The sequence below is a fragment of the Lissotriton helveticus genome, chromosome 8 (assembly GCF_964261635.1).
Source record: "Lissotriton helveticus chromosome 8, aLisHel1.1, whole genome shotgun sequence".
NCBI lineage: Eukaryota > Metazoa > Chordata > Amphibia > Caudata > Salamandridae > Lissotriton > Lissotriton helveticus.
Genome location: NC_136069.1, coordinates 34170955 through 34187696, shown reverse-complemented (window position 1 = coordinate 34187696; position 16742 = coordinate 34170955). Strand labels below are relative to the sequence as shown.

At 40.1% G+C, this 16742-nt stretch overlaps 1 pseudogene across 1 annotated transcript in view; it reads left to right on the top strand.

The window, feature by feature from the left end:
• Positions 1 to 16742, top strand: part of LOC144772286 (uncharacterized) — a 253279-nt pseudogene that overhangs the window by 18602 nt on the left and 217935 nt on the right. Inside the window, exons 3-4 of the transcript XR_013599705.1 lie at positions 10033 to 12662; positions 12720 to 12758. The product of XR_013599705.1 is annotated as an uncharacterized LOC144772286 (transcript). The remainder of the gene's footprint in view (positions 1 to 10032; positions 12663 to 12719; positions 12759 to 16742) is intronic.

Sequence of the window (16742 nt, the reverse complement as noted above, 5' to 3'; positions counted from 1 at the left end):
TCTATCTGTCGCCTCTATCTGTCTCTGTGTCTCTATTTCTATCTGTCTCTGTGTCTCTATCTCTATCTGTCTCTGTGTCTCTATCGGTCTCTGTGTCTCTATCTCTATCGGTCTCTGTGTCTCTATCTCTATCTGTCTCTGTGTCTCTATCTGTCGCCTCTATCTGTCTCTGTGTCTCTATCTCTATCTGTCTCTGTGTCTCTATCTGTCTCTGTGTCTCTATCTCTATCTGTCTCTGTGTCTCTATCGGTCTCTGTGTCTCTATCTCTATCTGTCTCTGTGTCTCTATCTCTATCTCTATCTGTCTCTGTGTCTCTATCTCTATCTGTCTCTGTCTCTGTGTCTCTATCGGTCTCTGTGTCTCTATCTCTATCGGTCTCTGTGTCTCTATCTCTATCTGTCTCTGTGTCTCTATCTCTATCTGTCTCTGTGTCTCTATCTCTATCTGTCTCTGTGTCTCTATTTCTATCGGTCTCTGTGTCTCTATCTCTGTCTGTCTCTGTGTCTCTATCTCTATCTCTATCTGTCTCTGTGTCTCTATCTCTGTCTCTGTGTCTCTATCTCTATCTGTCTCTGTGTCTCTATCTGTCTCTGTGTCTCTATTTCTATCTGTCTCTGTGTCTCTATCTCTATCGGTCTCTGTGTCTCTATCTCTATCTGTCTCTGTGTCTCTATCTCTATCGGTCTCTGTGTCTCTATCTCTATCTGTCTCTGTGTCTCTATCTCTATCGGTCTCTATCTGTCTCTATCTCTATCTCTATCTCTATCTGTCTCTGTGTCTCTATCTCTATCTGTCTCTGTGTCTCTATCTCTATCTGTCTCTTTGTCTCTATCTCTATCTGTCTCTGTGTCTCTATCTCTATCTGTCTCTATCTCTATCTGTCTCTGTATCTCTATCTCTGTCTGTCTCTGTGTCTCTATCTCTATCGGTCTCTGTGTCTCTATCTCTATCTGTCTCTGTGTCTCTATCTCTATCTGTCTCTGTGTCTCTATCTCTATCTGTCTCTGTGTCTCTATCTCTATCTCTATTGGTCTCTGTGTCTCTATCTCTATCTGTCTCTGTGTCTCTATCTGTCTCTGTGTCTCTATCTGTCTCTGTGTCTCCATCTCTATCTGTCTCTGTGTCTCTATCTCTATCTCTATTGGTCTCTGTGTCTCTATCTCTATCTGTCTCTGTGTCTCTATCTGTCTCTGTGTCTCTATTTCTATCTGTCTCTGTGTCTCTATCTCTATCTGTCTCTGTGTCTCTATCTCTATCTGTCTCTGTGTCTCTATCTGTCTCTGTGTCTCCATCTCTATCTGTCTCTGTGTCTCTATCTCTATCTCTATTGGTCTCTGTGTCTCTATCTCTATCTGTCTCTGTGTCTCTATCTGTCTCTGTGTCTCTATTTCTATCTGTCTCTGTGTCTCTATCTCTATCTGTCTCTGTGTCTCTATCTCTATCTGTCTCTGTGTCTCTATCTCTATCTGTCTCTCTATCTCTATCGGTCTCTGTGTCTCTATCTGTCTCTGTGTCTCTATCTCTATCTCTATTGGTCTCTGTATCTCTATCAGTCTCTGTGTCTCTATTTCTATCTGTCTCTATCTCTATCTCTATCTCTATCTGTCTCTGTGTCTCTCTCTGTCTCTGTGTCTCTATTTCTATCTGTCTCTGTGTCTCTATCTGTCTCTGTGTCTCTATCTCTATCTGTCTCTGTGTCTCTATCTATATCTGTCTCTGTGTCTCTATCTCTATCTGTCTCTATCTCTATCTCTATCTCTATCTGTCTCTGTATCTGTATCTCTATCTGTCTCTGTGTCTCTATCTCTATCTCTATTGGTCTCTGTGTCTCTATCAGTCTCTGTGTCTCTATCTGTCTCTGTGTCTCTATCTCTATCTGTCTCTATCTCTATCTCTATCTCTATCTCTATCTCTATCTGTCTCTGTGTCTCTATCTGTCTCTGTGTCTCTATCTCTATCGGTCTCTATCTGTCTCTATCTCTATCTCTATCTCTATCTGTCTCTGTGTCTCTATCTCTATCTGTCTCTGTGTCTCTATCTCTATCTGTCTCTTTGTCTCTATCTCTATCTGTCTCTGTGTCTCTATCTCTATCTGTCTCTATCTCTATCTCTATCTGTCTCTGTATCTCTATCTCTGTCTGTCTCTGTGTCTCTATCTCTATTGGTCTCTGTGTCTCTATCTCTATCTGTCTCTGTGTCTCTATCTCTATCTGTCTCTGTGTCTCTATCTCTATCTGTCTCTGTGTCTCTATCTCTATCTCTATTGGTCTCTGTGTCTCTATCTCTATCTGTCTCTGTGTCTCTATCTGTCTCTGTGTCTCTATCTGTCTCTGTGTCTCCATCTCTATCTGTCTCTGTGTCTCTATCTCTATCTCTATTGGTCTCTGTGTCTCTATCTCTATCTGTCTCTGTGTCTCTATCTGTCTCTGTGTCTCTATTTCTATCTGTCTCTGTGTCTCTATCTCTATCTGTCTCTGTGTCTCTATCTCTATCTGTCTCTGTGTCTCTATCTCTATCTGTCTCTCTATCTCTATCGGTCTCTGTGTCTCTATCTGTCTCTGTGTCTCTATCTCTATCTCTATTGGTCTCTGTATCTCTATCAGTCTCTGTGTCTCTATTTCTATCTGTCTCTATCTCTATCTCTATCTCTATCTGTCTCTGTGTCTCTCTCTCTCTCTGTCTCTGTGTCTCTATTTCTATCTGTCTCTGTGTCTCTATCTGTCTCTGTGTCTCTATCTCTATCTGTCTCTGTGTCTCTATCTATATCTGTCTCTGTGTCTCTATCTCTATCTGTCTCTATCTCTATCTCTATCTCTATCTGTCTCTGTATCTGTATCTCTATCTGTCTCTGTGTCTCTATCTCTATCTCTATTGGTCTCTGTGTCTCTATCAGTCTCTGTGTCTCTATCTGTCTCTGTGTCTCTATCTCTATCTGTCTCTATCTCTATCTCTATCTCTATCTGTCTCTGTGTCTCTATCTCTATCTGTCTCTATCTCTATCTCTATCTCTATCTCTATCTCTATCTGTCTCTGTATCTCTATCTCTATCTGTCTCTGTGTCTCTATCTCTATCTCTATTGGTCTCTGTGTCTCTATCGGTCTCTGTGTCTCTATCTGTCTCTGTGTCTCTATCTCTATCTCTATTGGTCTCTGTGTCTCTATCGGTCTCTGTGTCTCTATCAGTCTCTGTGTCTCTATTTCTATCTGTCTCTATCTCTATCTCTATCTGTCTCTGTGTCTCTATCTGTCGCCTCTATCGGTCTCTGTATCTCTATCAGTCTCTGTGTCTCTATCTCTATCGGTCTCTGTGTCTCTATCTGTCTCTGTGTCTCTATCTCTATCTATCTCTGTGTCTCTATTTCTATCTGTCTCTGTGTCTCTATCTCTATCTGTCTCTGTGTCTCTATCTGTCGCCTCTATCTGTGTCTCTATCTGTTCCCCTCTATCGGTCTCTGTATCTCTATCAGTCTCTGTGTCTCTATCTCTATCGGTCTCTGTGTCTCTATCTCTATCGGTCTCTGTGTCTCTATCTCTATCTGTCTCTGTGTCTCTATCTCTATCTGTCTCTGTGTCTCTATTTCTATCTGTCTCTGTGTCTCTATCTCTATCTGTCTCTGTGTCTCTATCTGTCGCCTCTATCTGTGTCTCTATCTGTCCCCTCTATCGGTCTCTGTATCTCTATCAGTCTCTGTGTCTCTATCTCTATCGGTCTCTGTGTCTCTATCTCTATCTGTCTCTGTATCTCTATCTGTCTCTGTGTCTCTATCGGTCTCTGTGTCTCTATCTGTCTCTGTGTCTCTATCTCTATCCGTCTCTGTGTCTCTATCTCTATCTGTCTCTGTGTCTCTATCTGTCTCTGTGTCTCTATATCTATCTCTATCTCTATCTGTCTCTCTATCTCTATCTGTCTCTATCTCTATCTCTATCTGTCTCTGTGTCTCTATCTCTATCTCTATCTGTCTCTCTCTATCTGTCTCTGTGTCTCTATCTCTATCTGTCTATGTGTCTCTATCTCTATCTCTATCTGTCTCTCTATCTCTATCTGTCTCTGTGTCTCTATCTCTATCTCTATCTGTCTCTCTATCTCTATCTGTCTCTGTGTCTCTATCTCTATCTCTATCTCTATCTGTCTCTCTATCTCTATCTGTCTCTCTATCTCTATCTGTCTCTGTGTCTCTATCTCTATCTGTCTCTGTGTCTCTATCTCTATCTGTCTCTGTGTCTCTATCTCTATCTGTCTCTGTGTCTCTATCTGTCTCTGTGTCTCTATCTGTCTCTGTGTCTCTATCTCTATCTGTCTCTGTGTCTCTATCTCTATCTGTCTCTCTATCTCTATCTGTCTCTGTGTCTCTATCTCTATCTGTCTCTCTATCTCTATCTCTATCTGTCTCTGTGTCTCTATCTCTATCTCTATCTCTATCTGTCTCTGTGTCTCTTTCTCTATCGGTCTCTGCGTCTCTATCTCTATCTGTCTCTGTATCTCTATCTCTATCTGTCTCTGTGTCTCTATTTCTATCTGTCTCTGTGTCTCTATCTCTATCTGTCTCTGTGTCTCTATCTCTATCTGTCTCTGTGTCTCTATTTCTATCGGTCCCTGTGTCTCTATCTCTATCTGTCTCTGTGTCTCTATCTCTATCTGTCTCTGTGTCTCTATCTGTCTCTGTGTCTCTATCTCTATCTCTATCTCTATCTGTCTCTCTATCTCTATCTGTCTCTGTGTCTCTATCTCTATCTCTATCTCTATCTGTCTCTGTGTCTCTTTCTCTATCGGTCTCTGCGTCTCTATCTCTATCTGTCTCTGTATCTCTATCTCTATCTGTCTCTGTGTCTCTATCTCTATCTGTCTCTGTGTCTCTATCTCTATCTGTCTCTGTGTCTCTATCTCTATCTCTATCTGTCTCTGTGTCTCTATCTCTATCTGTCTCTGTGTCTCTATCGGTCTCTGTGTCTCTATCTCTATCTGTCTCTGTGTCTCTATCTGTCTGTGTGTCTCTGTATGTCTCTTTGTCTCTATCTGTCTCTTTGTCTCTATCTCTATCTGTCTCTGTGTCTCTATCTCTATCTGTCTCTGTGTCTCTATCTCTATCGGTCTCTGTGTCTCTATCTCAATCTGTCTCTGTGTCTCTATCTCTATCTGTCTCTGTGTCTGTATCTCTATCTGTCTCTGTGTCTCTATATCTATCTGTCTCTTTGTCTCTATCTCTATCTGTCTCTGTGTCTCTATCTGTCTCTGTGTCTCTATCTGTCTCTGTGTCTCTATCTCTATCTGGGTCTGTGTCTCTATCTCTATCTGTCTCTGTGTCTCTATTTCTATCGGTCTCTGTGTCTCTATCTCTATCTCTATCTCTATCTGTCTCTGTGTCTCTATCGGTCTCTGTATCTCTATCTCTATCTGTCTCTGTGTCTCTATCTCTATCCGTCTCTGTGTCTCTATCTGTCTCTGTGTCTCTATCTCTATCTGTCTCTGTGTCTCTATCTCTATCTGTCTCTGTGTCTCTATCTCTATCTGTCTCTGTGTCTCTATCTCTATCTGTATCTGTGTCTCTATCTCTATCTGTCTCTTTGTCTCTATTTCTATCCGTCTCTGTGTCTCTATCTGCCTCTGTGTCTCTATCTCTATCTGCCTCTGTGTCTCTATCTCTATCTGTCTCTGTGTCTCTATCTCTATCTGTCTCTGTGTCTCTATCTCTATCTCTATTGGTCTCTGTGTCTCTATTTCTATCGGTCTCTGTGTCTCTATCTCTATCTGTCTCTGTGTCTCTATCTCTATCTGTCTCCGTGTCTCTATCTCTATCGGTCTCTGTGTCTCTATCTGTCTCTGTGTCTCTATCTCTATCTGTCTCTGTGTCTCTATCGGTCTCTGTGTCTCTATCTCTATCTGTCTCTGTGTCTCTATCTGTCTCTGTGTCTCTATCTGTCTCTGTGTCTCTATTTCTATCTGTCTCTGTGTCTCTATCTCTATCGGTCTCTGTGTCTCTGTCTCTATCTGTCTCTATGTCTCTATCTCTATCTGTCTCTGTGTCTCTATCTCTATCTGTCTCTGTGTCTGTATTTCTATCTGTCTCTGTGTCTCTATCTCTATCGGTCTCTGTGTCTCTGTCTCTATCTGTCTCTGTGTCTCTATCTCTATCTGTCTCAGTGTCTCTATCTCTATCTGTTTCTCTATCTCTATCTGTCTCTGTGTCTCTATCTCTATCTGTCTCTGTGTCTCTATCTCTATCTGTCTCTGTGTCTGTATCTGTCTCTGTCCAAACAGGAAGCTTCCCAAAACGCCCTCTTAAAAGTGAGCTGGGAAAGCGCTTACATCTGACTTTTAAAGGGCCTTTTGGGAAGCTTTCTGAAGGTGCCCTAACGTCACAGAGACCAGCAGTAAACACAGAAGATGGCCGCATGAGCATACATAGTGAATAACTAATTAATAGGTATTCACTACTTATGCTCCTGCAGTCTTCTTCTGTGTTTACTGCCGGCAGTGGAAACTGCAAGGCAAGGTCCGCGGACCGCCAGTGAAGGCGTCGCGGGCCGTACTATGAGTACCAGTGGTATAGAGCAACCTCCCCATTTCAAGAAGCTGGAACCAAAGCCCATCTTGCTCATAATGCCGAATAAGAAGGGCCATTTCACTGAATCAAACCCTTATTGGTGTCCAGTGAGGCTACTGCCAACGGAGCCCTAATTCCTTCTGTTGTGGCAATGTTCAATGTGATCGATCTATGTGGCATAAACTCATTCTGGTCTGGGTGTTTCAAATCCAAGATTACCCCTCTCAATCGGTTTGTCAGTAATTTAGTGTCCACATTAAGCAGAGATATCAGCCTGTAGGAGTCCCACCAGTCTGCAGGCTTCCCAACCTTGGGTATAAGGACAATGGTTGCTGTGCACATACGGTCAAGGAGTGCCCCTCTCTGTTGATACAGGAGCTGTCAATTACATGATTTTCAGAGCAGCTTGTCCGATTAAATGGGCCTCATCTTGCTTGGTGTACAGTGATTACCAAGCTACCTGAAATTACCTATTACACAACATTTATATTGTGTTAGTATGTTTTGTGGAAACATGAATAATACCACTTTCTATTGCAAAATATTTGAGTTGAGCTTTGTTGCAAAGCATTTAATTTGTGCTAGTTTTATTAAAACAAAATAGAAATCTATTAATGCTTTTTTGCTCAAACATAATTAATTTAGGAAGTAGATTTGAAATGTGAAATTCTTTATTGGCCAGGTAGATTTCACCAGCATTCTGCCCTTTGGGTGGATTTTTTGTGTAACTAACTCCACACTCCAGCAGTTTGATGCAGTGTTTGGACACATCTTGATAATGACTGCCGTATGACCAGCATCAGGGTATTCTGGGCATATCAGAACAAAGGCTAGCACATGATGGGTATGATACGTTTTTTAAAGTGTTTGTATCGTGTGACATAAAACAATTAAAATGTCTTTTAATCCAGAGTATAATGAATGTGCCATTGCATTGTTTCCCAGTCGAGCGATCTAGCATTCTAACCTTAAAACAGCGTCTGCCACTCGATGCTCATTGAAATACTGCTATTTTTCCTTTTCCTTTTTATGTTTCTGGCCCAAAGTTATTGTGACCCTAAAGCACTGTCTCTTACCATCTGAGCTATTGCAATTTATCACCCACATTTTTTATTTTATTTTTTCAATAGTTATATATAGCACGAACTAGACCCGACACATCGGGTATCAGAGCGCTTTACATGAGCACCACTTTCGTTACAGATGGACACATACATTTCTTTGTTAGGTACGGGGAGATTAAGTGATGTGCCAGAATCACAGGATGTTGAGCGTCGTTGCCGAGACTCGAACCCGGTTCACCGGCTTCGAGGTAAACGATCTAGTCGTAAGGCTACATCCTCCCAACATGTCTTGGAGGGTTGCATCTTGAACCTCACATGAGGCCATACATTTTAGGATATGTGTTGTTTGTGGTTGCAGTTGGTTGTGTCTCTGCTGCTGGGTCTGCAGGGTACCATTCCATTGTAGTATTCTGTCCTTTGGCCTTGTATGGTGCTCAGTGTCTGTGGTGTCATTGTTGTTAGTTGTTTCGTAGATTCATTCCTTCTCTCACTATCTGCTGCTGTTTTTGTGAGTAGTTGTAGGTTGGGTTGAGAGAAGTCTGTAGTTAGCAATACATTTTCTTGTTGATAGGTTTAGTAGCACTGAATGCCCCATCTAGAAGGTGCTCGGTTCTCTTAAAGTACTAGACATTTCTGTAAGTATTTTGAGTATTGTTAGATGATTTCTGAGCTCCCGTTTTCTGGTGCATTGACAGATTTTGTTTGTATTGTGTTTTAATAATCTTTAAATACAAGCATCAAATATGGTATCAAATGGGTGATCTACCAAACCAACAAGTCCTCAATTACAGCCTAAAAAAAGTGTAATAGTTTTAAATCAGTTACACTAACTGTTTAAAAGGGTACTCTAAAGAAAGACTGTCGGGTATAAAACTAGGCTGCGTTGTGTTTCAGGAAGGCAACATTTCTTAGACATACATCCCCTAAGACAGTATTTTGTATCATCTCCCCAGGTGCTCATTAAGTTTAGGGTCATTTCCTGTGCGCTGCATGTGAATTTCTTCAGCAACACTCCAGTGACCAGCAGCTTTGAGCCACTTGCTCAGCCTGTTCATTCTAAACAGTGCTTGGCTATTCGTCTCCTACCTGATAGCAGGGTAAATACAGAAATTGTTGTCTCTTTAAACACCTTTCAATGAGTTTACTGTAATCTCACAGTAGAGTGCTAGCACTGAGCTGGACTACTATATGTGGATAAAAATCTGCTCTGCAATTTCCATACCTGGTACAAACCTATCTCATGTAGCTACTTGGGAGCCGGATATACTCTGTGTCATTTTAAATCTGGCAATTCCAGAATTTGTTTTAACTTGTGCATCAGTCTTGTTCAAGTCAGCTTCAGTTAGTCTTACACATCTTACTTGGAACTGATTAGCAGATTTGGTTGCTTCCTGATTGATCTGTGCATCATATGTATCGCATGGAAATCTAATGGCACCCCATATGGTTGACATCAGTTTGTTTGAGATTGTAGACAGTGTTAAAAGAACTTAATTACGTATGGTAAGGTTGCAAACACTAAGAACTGCCCTCCCTCTAAACTGTTTGTGTTGAACCTAATAAACCCGCCATTATTGAACACATGACCAATCTCTGTGCGTGCAGCAGGAAGCAGTAATACACTGAAATGTGGCAGCCCCTCTAATCGCGCTTTGGGATCATATAGACATTACTTGGCCGCTGTCTTTGTCAGTGGACGTACGGACATTATACACTTTGACATGCCACCCAATTCTAATTTTCCCTCTAGGATTAGTTTTTTGTTCTGAAAATGATTCTGTTGTGTTTTTATTTTCATTGTAACATTATTATTTCCTAAGCTACGAACATGAAAAACTGAAATGTATTAATTAATTGTCTTGATGTGGCATAGGACTTAAGCCACAACTCACTGACCAAGGGCGAGGTCAACACCATTATGTGCATATGTTACTATTCAAATGAATGTGGACTCTGGTACATATTTTTCTAAAATGTTTTTAGAGTGTTACATAGCGCATACTAGACCCGAAGATATCAGGTATCCGAGCGCTTTACATGAGCACCATACAGATGGTCATTTTCATTTTTGTTAGGCACGGGGAGATTAAGTGATTTGCCCAGAATCGCAGGATGTTGAGCGTTGTTGCCGAGACTCGAACCCGGTTCCCCAGCTTCGAGGTTGACCGCTCTAGCCGTAAGGCTACATCCGCTCCCCAAATTGGGCTGTTCTTATTTTCTTGCAGCATGAACAATGAATGCCGATTTCCGTAAGAATGATTAATGTGGATAGTGGCACAGTGAGCTAAAAAGATGTACTGCATTGCAACCTAGAGTAATTACCGGTGGCTAAAATGTATTCAAGTGTTAGATTTTTGGTTTTACATTTCTTCAGACACTTTGCTGCTTATAGTTTATGACATTACAGGTATTTTTGTATCCACAGAGAGGAGATTCCTGAACCTGTAATAAGATGAAGGGTGTTGAAGAAAACATGACAATACTGGAAAGCTATCTGATACTCGAGAAGAACCAGAAATGATGCCAAACAGTAATTCAAAATAGAACAACTCAGTAGGAGACAGAGAATCTCGTACATGAACAGACGTATCCTGCAGGAACATCAAGTGCAATCCGGGGGCTTCAAGAGGCTGAGGGCATCTATCCTGCTGGTCCCAAAACATCCAAATAAAGTAAAATCACAAAAATGACACTGCCAGAACACATCCAAAATATAAACATGCTAGATACCTCCCTTTATCTTAGATAATGATCAGGTAGTTATAAAAAGTGCTCCCTCTCTAATATGACATTATCAATACTATGGTGTTAGTCCATCATAAACGCTGTTTTGGTTGGACCTTACAATCCCTAGAAAGAGGTATACAAAACATAGGTATACAAAACGTGAATCGTGAAGCAGACATCTGAAAGTTAAAAGGAAGAAGTGTTTGGCTACTTGCAATGCAGAACATTATTCTAGAGCATAACGACTTGGTATTGAGTTTTGTTCTTTGTGTGCAAGTCATAAATATTGTCCAAGAAACAGACTATTTAGATAAGCAGTGAGGTTTATTCTTTGCACACATCTTAGAAAGTTCTTAATGCAGGTTGAAAACACAGCTCCTGATAGAAATATCATACATATGTCACCAGTCCTGCAAGAACATATCTGCTGCAAATACCTAGTGAAGATTAAAATATAGTTAGTGATTCAGGAACCACAATGATAAGTCAGCAAACACATTAACATGATTTATGCCAAAATATAACCGCGCTTAGACTCTAAACCCCAAAGAAAAAAACATACACACAACGTAAGACGAGCTTTGGCTTCTCCTCATTACTGAAGTAGCATCACCAACCATGCACAGGGGAAAGTGCATGAGCATATATTGAATGTGGCACTAGGGTTCCTCAGCCATCACAACTAAGAGTTTATTAACTAACAAAAACAAAAGAAATAACATAAAGGTACTGTGTTTGTGAGAAGAGTTTTAATAACTTCTAATCCCTACACTCACACCACTAACAGCCAAACTAAAAGCTTATTTAGGTTTAATGAATGTGAAATGACTTTTAATGAGTCATCGGCTCTGTGGGGCAAATATCAAACACATACAGTAGAACACACAAACACAGGCAGTGAAAATGGAAAGAGCTTTACTCTCTCAGCAAACCTACAGATCCATCAACAAATGCACACAGAAAAACCTTACACCTGCGGTGAATGTGGAAAGAGCTTTACTTTCTCAGGAAAACTAAAGATCCATCAGCAATCACACACTGGGGAAAAAGCATATCCTTGCAGGGAATGTAGCAAACACTTTACTGATTTATTAAAACTAAATGTCCATCAGGGAAAACAAATAGGGGTAAAACCATACACATGCAGTGAATGTGAAAAGAGTTTTACTAAAGCATTGGATCAAACCATTCATCTGCGACAGCATACAGGAGAAAAGCCATACACATGCCAAGAATGTGGAAAGAGTTTTAGTAAATCTGCAAATTTAAAGAGCCACCACCTAACACATACAGGAGAAAAGCCATACACATGCCAAGAATGTGGAAAGAGTTTTAGTAAATCTGCAAATGTAAAGAGCCACCACCTAACACATATAGGAGAAAAACCTTATACTTGCAACGAATGTGGAAAGAGCTTTAGTAGATCTATATATCTAAAGAGACACCATCTGACACACACAGGGGAAAAGCCATACACATGTCAAGAATGTGGAAAGAGCTTTAGTACAACCTCAAATCTAAAGAGCCACCACCTAACACATACAGGAGAAAAGCCATACACATGCCAAGAATGTGGAAAGAGTTTTAGTAAATCTGCAAATATAAAGAGCCACCACCTAACACATATAGGAGAAAAACCTTATACTTGCAACGAATGTGGAAAGAGCTTTAGTAGATCTATATATCTAAAGAGACACCATCTGACACACACAGGGGAAAAGCCATACACATGTCAAGAATGTGGAAAGAGCTTTAGTACAGCCTCAAGTCTAAAGAGCCACCACCTAACACATACAGGAGAAAAACCATTCACTTGCAGTGAATGTGGAAAGAGCTTTGCTTATTTATCAAATTTAAAGCAACACCAGCGTATGCACACAGGGGAAAAACCTTATACTTGCAGTGAATGTGGAAAGAGCTGTAGTACATCCTCAAATCTAAAGAGCCACTACCTAACACATACAGGAGAAAAACGATGCACTTGCAGCGAATGTGGAAAGAGCTTTCCTTATTTATCAAATTTAAAGAAACACCAGCGTATGCACACAGGGGAAAAACCTTATACTTGCAGTGAATGTGGAAAGAGCTTTACTCAAGCAGTGCACCTAACCATCCATGTGCGAAAGCATACAGGAGAAAAGCCATACACATAGAGTGAATGTGGAAAGAGCTTTAGTAGCTCTACACTTCTAAAGAGCCACCAGCGAACACACACAGGGGAAAAACCATACACATGCAGTGAATGTGGAATAAGCTTTGCTCATTTATCAACTTTAAAGATCCACCAGCGCATGCATACAGGAAAAACCATTCACATAGAGTGATTGTGTACAGTTTTTTACTCTTCATCAATCCTAACCATCCATCTGCAAATGCATGTAGCAGAAAAACCATACACTTGCAGTGAATGTGGAAAAAGCTTTAGTAAATCCACGCATCCAAAGAACCACCATCTAACACACAGGGGGGAAACTTTAATCAGAGCATCAGGTCTAACCATCCTTCTGCAATGGCATTCAGAAGAAAAAACATGCAAATGCAATGAATGTTGAAAGACGTTTGGTAAATCCTTTCAACTAAAGGGTCAGCAGCTAACACACAATTGAGAAACACACACACATGCAGTGTATGTGGAAAGAGATTTGCTCAAGAATCAGTCCTAACCATCCATCTGTGAAGGCATACAGAAGACAAATCATACAAATGCAGTGAAGGTGGAATGGACTTTGCTAGCTCAACATACCTAAAATGCAACCAGCAATCACACATAGGAAAAACAACATAAAATATCAAGGCTGTTTCAGTCATTCATAAACCGTAAGACACCTCCTGCAGATGTAAATAGGGGAATTGCTTTTATGATTTATTATGCATAGTGGTTAATTAGTGAACACAGAAAGAGGAAGTAACATCTGGAGGGATGTGAAACCGGCTTCATTGCTTTTTTGCAACCATGTGTGCTTGGGTAAATACACACAGGAAAACTCATACATAAGCATCAAATACAATGTGTTTTTCCCCCTGAGTTTTATATAGCGTGAACTTGACCTGAAGTCATCAAAGCGCTATACATGAGCACCAGTTGAGTTACATGAAGACACATCCATTTTTGTTAGGCTCGAGGTGATTAAGTGATTTGCCCAGAATCACAGGATGTTGAGCGTCGTTGCCGACTCAAACCCAGTTCCCCAGATTTGAGTCGACCACCCTAGCCGTTAGGCCACATCCTCTCCCCAAAGAGGGAGGCTGTTATGAAATATAAGTCATTTCAGCAACACATCCAAGAAAATAATTTTGGCTACAGTAAACAAGGGAGGGCTTCTTTCACTCTGCAGAGTTACAAGGTTTATGAAGAAACCATGTCTAGACATTGTGAATGTCAGGTAAGATTCAATTATTGTGCTTTCTAGCTTTGGAAAAACACAATAATATGTCGTAACTACCCTCCCCCTGTGGAAGTTGCCTTGTGCATGCTGTAAGAAGAGATGGTTCTTTAATCTGATTACTCGGTATGTTGGGAACCTTAAACTTTCTTACCATGGGGCACATTTTTCTATTCTATTCATGTACACGGGGATGGTGGAGGCCTTAATGAATTATGTAAACATTAAGGTCCAGGTATATTTCAATGTACATTTTCATCATGGGGTACTGATGATGTTATAAAAAACAACGCCAAAGGCGATGTGGTTTGTATATATGAGCAGATCCCTTAGATTGGAATGAAGGGTCATGTAATAAATGTTATTCAGTTTGTATTTTTTATATTATATGTTTTATATTTATATTACATGATTATTTTATGCCAGTTGGGTTGAATAGTTTTATTGTTTTTCAAATGCAATTGTTTATTAAAAACTGCAAGTGAAGTCAGTATAAAGGTGAATTTTTATCATTGGAATATTGAATCAACAAAACGCAATAGTAAAGCTCTGCAGACTGGTTTGAGGCTATTCACTTGCTAATGAAATCCATGTTTCATAGAGACCCATGAAATGCCTCCAGAACCCCATTCATATTACTGGATGAACCACTATGTGATTTTCCTCTATTAAAGTATGATCTTATGTCATTGTTCAGATCTGGTAAATGTAGGTGCTTATAAATGGTATAGTATATTGTGGTGTATTTTTTTCTTTTTTGGGTGGCATTATGATGTGTAGAGTGGTCAGATGACACCATTTTACAGAAACCTTTTAAGTCTTGAATTTTCTTTTAACTTTCAAATCTTTTATACACCCCTTGATGGAAAAAATTACTACACTGGGGATTAAGCTCACGGGGTTGGAGAACTCCATTGAATCCCTCCTGAAACCCTCAGCCCACGCCGTAGCAACTCAATGCCCGCCGAAAATCGCCCTTTCAAACTTACCTCATCTGATAACTCCCTACGAAGCGGTGCCTATTCAAATGCCAACCCCCCTGTTGCCTAACAATCCTAAAGCCCCCCTGAAATTGACAACACCACGTCATATCCCACCTAAACATGTGTGTAATACCCATATACACTTACCTCCAGAAGCAGCGCCTTTTGTAATTGTTCTCTCGGGAGTCCCCGAATTAACAAAAGGCAAAGCCGAGAGACAACACGAACTTATGAACAAGGTCAAGTTCTGGCTTTCTAAAAACAGACCTCTGGCTTACCATCTTGATGGCCGAATAATAAGTGTTCGGAGGGTGGGATGGCTTGGACCCCTTAAAAAAGACATCCTGGGGGATTTGATCCTAATACGATTTAGGAGCAGACACATTGTGCCTTACATGCAGACATGGCTACCTCAAAATGGGGATGGACTTATTTCTACCTGGAATCTACATGACTTTTACCCTAACACTTCCTACCTGCTTTACCCTAGTCCCTGGGGCATTGATAACAACCCAATGGGCAGAGGAACCCATTTAAGGAATGTCAGTAGCTTTTCAGTGGCTTTTAATTGTCCCAAACCGACGTACAATAATTTGTATCATAACTACTAAATCTTTCAGAACACTGTGACCTACCACGTTGCCTAAAGGTTGTGTAAAGTTTGTTTAATCCTTAACTGTGCAATCTAAAGCCGTTATGAGATTTATTTTAAAATCTCGTTTTTTAAAATGTATTGTAATATTTGTCTGTATGCTTTTATGATTTTAAACCCTAAAATCGAATAAAGCTTTCAAATTCAAATTCATTCAGTCATGATAATGAGGTTTGTCAGTTTCTATTGAAAAAGAACCATAATTACAATACCTGCAATGTACTAATGTATATTCAATGAAATCCTGTCACGCAGCATCCACATGACATTGATTCATCTGGATATCTTTATGGTGTCCTACTATTTATATTTAATAGAAAAGAAAAAAAAATCAGAATGCAGTTTTTCTTTTTTTAAATGTTTGATTTCACTTGCTGTTGGTAATCTTGTCATATCTATAAATAACAATCCAGTTTCAAACATGTTTCTCTACTTTGTGTACAGATTACACTTTAGCATAGATATTGTCATTCTGCTTTGTTGGGAATATTGCTTAAAGGATTACATGTTAATACATTTCTCCCTTATTAAACAGCAATTTTTACTTTCATAGCACTCGCTCTATACTGCACACTTGGTCACAGGAATGGTCTTGGGGACATACATGCATTTCTTCTATTTCTGATAAATATCAGGAGAAGCAGTGTGTGCATCCCAGGTTCAAAAGATTAGACTGTAGCATACCCACATGAAGCTTATTTTTAGAAAAGCGGAACATACTACGGAAAGGTGTTGATAAATTATAACACTTCCTAAGCATTCTCCTTTCTTTGTAAAACATTAAAGTATATATGAAGCATGCATCTTTCACACCATGAACTTCCATGCTAACTCGGTAGAGTCTACTCTCAGTTGACATTGATTTGTAGGCCCTAAATGATGATCCGGTATGGAGATCTTGCTAACTGCCCCAATGAAGAGCTTTACTCTCTCTGGAAGGTGGCTCTGTGGAAGGCCCAAAATAATGTACAAATACTTTCTTTTTGTTTCATTGAATTTGTTTGACTATAAAACTATGTTATATGGCTAATATTTCATGGTGAGGAGGCTTTTTATTTACTGAATTATGGCTTTTGACTAATGCTAAACGTTAAATAGTCCTAGTCTTGTAAATAATAAAACGGAATGTATGTTGATGCACAGACTGTGACTTGTGTATGTTGGAAGGGGGTGTGAAATTCGAGTTGGGAAATCTTCAGTTAGTCATCCATTAGCAAAGTTCATAAGCAGCAATTTACACTCAGCAGCTTTGCATTGTGTGATTTGTCATGCTGTATTCTTGTGGATTAGTTATTTGCAAAACCATTTAGCCATAGCCAAAGCACAAGGGGTTGCAGGGAGCTGCTGCCCACTCTGCACTAAGCTTCTAAGGCTAGTGTCTTAAATCCAC